The sequence below is a fragment of the Dermacentor silvarum genome, chromosome 9 (genome assembly GCF_013339745.2).
Source record: "Dermacentor silvarum isolate Dsil-2018 chromosome 9, BIME_Dsil_1.4, whole genome shotgun sequence".
Lineage (NCBI taxonomy): Eukaryota > Metazoa > Arthropoda > Arachnida > Ixodida > Ixodidae > Dermacentor > Dermacentor silvarum.
The window spans coordinates 131626742-131633041 of record NC_051162.1 but is presented as its reverse complement, the minus strand read 5'-3'; positions in this window follow the sequence as shown (position 1 = coordinate 131633041).

Below are 6300 nucleotides of genomic sequence, written 5' to 3'. Positions count from 1 at the left end.
CAATAATAATTAACAATAACAAACCACTAAAGAGGCATTTGATCTGTTTTATCTGTAGCTGAATTTTTATTTCAGTATCACTTCTATATATATTTTCCTCTGGCCACCGGTACTTAACTCCCGTGTAAAGAAGGTTGTGTCGGGGCTCGAAAAAATGCCATGCAACTAGTTCTCTTGAAATTATTAGGTTCGTATCCTATTGTTAAATAATGAAAGAAGTAAGTAAGCGTGAGAAAACTGTTTTGCATGTCATACACGAGTGAAACCATCCTTATTGGTCAATAGATCAAACGTCAGAACATTAATTTAAATTGGTTTTTATTTCTACTCCTCTGCAAACAGGAGAGTTTCTGGAAAACCTCGTTAATATTTTTTCTTCTCTCGACAAAGAAAATGTTGGACAAAGAGTTCGACCCGCCACTTATGCAGCTTCTTACAAGGTAGGTGTACACGCATTTATTTACGTATAGTATGCCGTGTGGGAACACGTGTGACAATTAAAAAAAAAAAGGAAACCATTACTAAGTGCATAAACAGGACGTATCAAAAGATATTCCCACTACTCGTGCCTTAAACAGCCTTTTAGTGCAGAAAACTCACCAAGGACTGTCATAATCGGCAGTGAGGCATCTTTCAAACTCGTAATCATTTTTGTGCCGCTTCAGCGTGGGCGCTGGAAAGATGTGGTTTCCCCTTATATATCTGCAGTGAACCTACAGCCTTCTGAATTTCTTTAATTAGATTCCAGTGCGAAAAGGTTAAGCAGCCAGTTGTCAAAATATACAGGGCACCATCGCACACAACGCTCGCCCAATTTGCCCGTAATGTTTCCAGGAAACGTAATTCGCCGTGAAGAGCGGAAATGTCAGTAAGAAAAACCACAAATGTTGTTATCCATGTAAAGAACGCGCTTTTTCTTGGAGATCAACGACTGCCGATGTTCAGGCTGTTCCTCGGTTCTGTACAGCGGCATTTGTTTCGGTGGGCAGATATTAAATACCAAGTGTCAGACACTTATACATGGTATATATGCGGAAGCGAAACATATGCGAGAGCGCAGCATGTTATTGATATTTCATCAAAAGCTGCCTTGGCTTCGCCGCTCGCGCTGAAAATAGCTTGCGCAACTCCCGATTAGACGCATAGTTGCTTCACCAGCAGGGACGAGACAGATAGCTTTATCGTACTGTACTGCGAAGCTTAATTTTACGCCACCCGACTATGGGAAGGGGGAAGGGGGGGAAGGGGGGCTTGCACCACGAGGCGCGCTTCGCAGTGCCACGTGCTTACAGGCAACTTCAAATAAATTGCCACAGATTATTTCTGTTACATCGCCATTATGAAATGTAGAAGCACGAAATTGGACTTCCATGACGATTCTTTTTAAATTTCCAGTATAAGGAATGGTGCTGGTCTGGGCTGGTTGGTACATCATTAGGACGGGGAACAAACAGCGCTAGGACGGGACGAGATTCGGGAAGCGTTTTGCGTTCAATCGCACGGAAACTCCTGCGTCAGCGAACCCTCGGTTTCTCTGCATAGCTGCGAGATTAACTACTTGTTAAAAACATGATAACCTGCTATGACGACGCGCGTGATGTGATGATTTCATTCCCTTCCCGGCGCAGAAACCGTGTTTTTCTGGCCTTCTGCGCTGAACCTGTGTATTGTATATATCGCTTTCCCACCAATATACCAGTGTTTGTTAGTTCGGTGCCTTGTCTGATGATGATGATGATGTGTTGTGTTTAATGGCGCAAGGGCCAGCTATGGCCAAAGAGCGCCATGACCTATGGTAATAAAATGTTATGTATTATGAATGAAGTGATTTAATTGAGTTGCTAATGTACATGTTATGTGGCAGTAAAGAGGCCTAAAACGGGTCGCTGTAAACAGCGTAAAATAGAATGACAATGATTCATGATAAAATAAAAATGAGCATAAAAGTTTCACTATGAAAAGGTGATATAATAAATGACATACAAGGACTACTGCCTCCACAGGGCTCTTGAAGTAGAGAGCTGAGAGGCATGTGGTATAAGAACTTATGTCACTGCGGCTACAGCCTCGAAGACGAGGCTGTGCTACGCATGACCTGGCCAAATGATTTCTAAGACGTTAATTTCATCTAAAAAGCTAAAAACTGTGTTTATGTTAAAAAGTGGTTCGTTGCTCAGAAAAAATGCTGGGTGAAATGGGATATGCTGGCGATATGCAGAATATGATGATATTTGGTGTTTTGTGGCGCAAGGGCCAAATGTGGCCAAAGAGCGCCAAGACAATGAATGGTATGTTTGCGATGATCGGTGAGTTCCGATGATAGGATGCTATGTGGCTGTAAAGGGGCCTAAGAACAAATCGCGGTATATAAGCGTAAAACATACATCGAATCGGATTATGGTAGTGACGTGTGGAGTGATCTGTGGGTCGTGAATGTATGAAAAGTGGTCATGGTGTTAAAATTAAGGATATAAAAGTAGCACGATGCCTACCGAAGGCCTTTGTGGACAAAGACCATGAGGCATGTGCTTTATTTAATAAGATACTGCAGCATCGGCCTCTGCAGAGAGGCCGTGCTACACGTCACCTGGATAGATAACACGAAAATTATATATGCCCTTTAAAAACGCCAGAAGTGATTGATATTTAAAAAGAGGTTCATTGCCCAAAAACATAGCAGGATGTAATGGGAGATTTAGCCGTGATGGTAATGGAAAATGTTTTTTCCTCTGAGGCTCCAACTCAGGGCACTGTAAGAGGACATGAAGTACACTGAGTGGCTCGCCACATTCGTCACAGACAGGCGGATCGCCACCGGACAATAAGTATGCGTGTGTACTGTATGTGTGTCCTATCCTGAGTCTGCAAAGTTTAACCTGTGTGTAGCGTGTTTTCGATTCTGACGGCCAATGAGCGAGATGAGGCTTGATAGTATGTAGTTTGTTGTTCGTTTCTCTGTCCCACAGACGTTGCCAGTAGGCTCTGACCTTTTTCTTGATAAATGGCTTTAGGTCCATTACAGGGACGGCTATGGGCGAAGTGGCAGCGTCTGTATGAGCAGATGTGGCTAGCTTGTCGGCCAACTCATTCCCTTCGATCTCGCGGTGCCCTGGCACCCAGTACAGCACAATTTGTTGCTTAGATGCATACGCGGTGCAAATTATGGAATAAAGAGCTATAATGACGGGGTTTCTGTGCCTACTGAGAGTTTTTAAACATTTCAACACGGATAAAGAGTCAGTAAAGATGATTGCCTTGGGTATGTCTAACCGTTTGATGTGTTTAACCGCCGCCAGGATGGCGTAGGCCTCCGCTGTAAAGATGGTTGTGTTTGGGTGTAGAACTCCGGCAGCCCAAAAGGATGGACCGACCGCCGCGTAAGACACGCCAGTGTGTGACTTTGAGGCGTCAGTAAAATATTCCGGACAAGAGTATTTGTGCTGCAATTCAAGGAAGTGCATACGGATATGTGCGACCGGCGCATACTTTGTAACATCAATGAAGGACAGATCACAGTCAATCAGCTGCCACTGCCATGGCGGCAGCTGTACAGGAGAGGACATGACATGGTGTTCGTGGAGCGACACATCCATCTCTTCGGCAAGACTTCTTACTCGCAGTGCGTAGGGCTTTCTTACGCTAGGGCGGTTCTGAAAGGTTTGGGCACTGGACAGGTCATTTATAGTTGTGTAGGTAGGGTGTGTTTTGCTTGAGTTTACTTTCAGGAAATACATAAAGGACAAGTACGTTCTCTGCAGATGGAGTGACCATTCATTTGATTCTGCATATAGGCTTTCTACGGGGCTTGTTCTGAATGCACCCGTAGAGAGGCGGATGCCCAGATGGTGGACAGGGTCCAACATCTTCAAGGAGCTCGGAGTCGCGGAGTGGTATATAATGGAACCGTAGTCTATACGTGATCGAATCAGGCTCTTATAGAGATTCAGTAGACATTTTGTGTCACTACCCCACGTAGTGCGAGACAACACTTTCAAGATGCTCATTGTCTTCATGCACTTATTTCTTAGATACTTTAGATGTGGGATAAATGTTAACTTCGCGTCCAGAATTATGCCTAGAAATTTGTGTTCAGTTTTTACAGGTAGACCCTCACCTTGCATCTCGATGTTGGGATCAGGGTGCAGACCTCTCTTTCTTGAGAAGAGGACGCATGTGGACTTTTGTGGGTTAAGCCTAAATCCATTCTCGTCTGCCCACTTACATAGTTTGTTCAAACCAAGCTGAACCTGCCGCTCACAGATTGCAAGGTTACATGAGGTGAACCCTATCTGCACATCGTCGACATATACTGAATAAAATAGGTTGCGTGGGATGTACAGACGCAGAGAGTTCATTTTTATGATAAAGAGGGTGCAACTAAGCACACCGCCCTGTGGTACTCCAGTTTCCTGCACATATGGTCTTGATAGGGCATTACCCACACGAACACGGAATCTGCGGTTGGACAGATAACTTTCAATGATATTCAGCATATTGCCACGTATTCCAAAGTGTGCGAGGTCTCTCAGTATTCCGAACCGCCACGTGGTGTCGTATGCCTTTTCCATATCGAGGAAAACAGACAGGAAGAATTGCTTGTGGACAAAGGCTTCACGAATCTGAGCCTCTATGCGTATCAGATGGTCAGTGGTGGATCGGCCGTCGCGAAACCCACACTGGTATGGGTCAAGCAGCTTGCTTGATTCTAGGAAATGTATTAGACGCCGGTTTATCATCTTCTCGAAGACTTTGCAGATGCAGCTTGTTAGAGCTATGGGCCGATAGCTGGATACGGACGATGGATCCTTGCCCTGCTTTAGGATAGGGATCACTATGGCCTCTTTCCAGGCAGAGGGGATCTCGCCGGAGGTCCAAATAAAGTTATACAGACAGAGAAGCGTTTTCTTCGTTTCAGAGGGCAGGTTTTTTAACATTTCGTATAGTATGCGGTCAGAGCCTGGGGCAGATCGGTTGCAACAGGTGAGTGATGCATACAGCTCTGCTAGAGAGAAAGGTAAGTTATATGGCTCGTTCCCGGTGCTCTTTCGGTCTAGGTTTTTCTTTTCTATTGCTGCTTTGTATTTTGTAAATGCTGGAGAATAATGTGATGAACTGAACACATGTTCAAAATGAGCACCCAGATGATTGCTTGGTCCTCCAGGCTGTCTCCCTGCGTGTGTATCAGGGGAGGCGGATGTGTTTGTCGTCCTCTTACTCTATTGACCCTGTTCCAAACCTTGGCCTCATCCGTGTACGAATTGATGCTTGATAAGAATTTTTGCCAGCTGTCTCTCCTGGCTTGTCTGCGCGTTCTCCTACCTTGGGACTTAATTTGCTTGAAATTGACAAGGTTTTCAGCAGTAGGAGAATCGTGAAGCTGCCTCCATGCTTTGTTCTGCTGCCTACGCGCGTTCCGACATTGTTCATTCCACCACGGAACACGAGGTTTACGAGAAAGTCCACTTGTTTGGGGAATACACTTAGATGCTGCATCAATTATGAAGTTGGTAAAATACTCGACGGCACCGTCAACTCCGAGCACAGACATGTCAGCCCACGAGATCGTACTGGTAAGTGTCTGGAATTTCTCCCAGTTCCCTGCATCGACCTTCCACTGGGGGGCATGTGGTGGAGATTCGTATTGTCTTTGTGCTCGCAGCAGTATAGGGAAATGGTCGCTCCCATAAGGGTTTTTTATAACTTCCCATTCGAGTTCAGGTAATATGGATGGAGAAGCTATGCTGAGGTCTATGGAGGAAAAGGTTCTGTTTGCGAGACAATATATGTAGGTTCTTTTTGTTTAGCAGACACGCACCGGATGAGAAAAGAAAGTCTTCAATTAAACGGCCTCGCGCATCGATGCGAGAGTCGCCCCACAGGCCGCTGTGTGCATTGAGATCCCCAAGAACAAGGTAGGGTTCGGGTAGCTCATCAATGAAAGACTGAATTCTTGTTTGTGCAGCTGGTAGTTTGGAGGTATATAGAGCGAGCAAATGGTTACCAGTTTATTTGAAAGGACAGCACGAACAGCCACGGCCTCCAGTGCGGTTTGCAGTGGAAAATGCTGACAGGCTACAGTTCTATCGAGTATTATGGCCACACCTCCAGATGATGCGGCAGCATCCTCGCGATCCCTTCGGAAAATATTATACTGACGGAGAAAGCTGCTGTTTCTAGAGTTAAGATGAGTTTCCTGGACACACAGCACTTTTGGATTAAATTGTGTAAAAGTTCTTGAATGTCGTCTAGGTTGTGCAGTAGTCCCCTTATATTCCACTGAATTATTGTGTTTTCATGTTT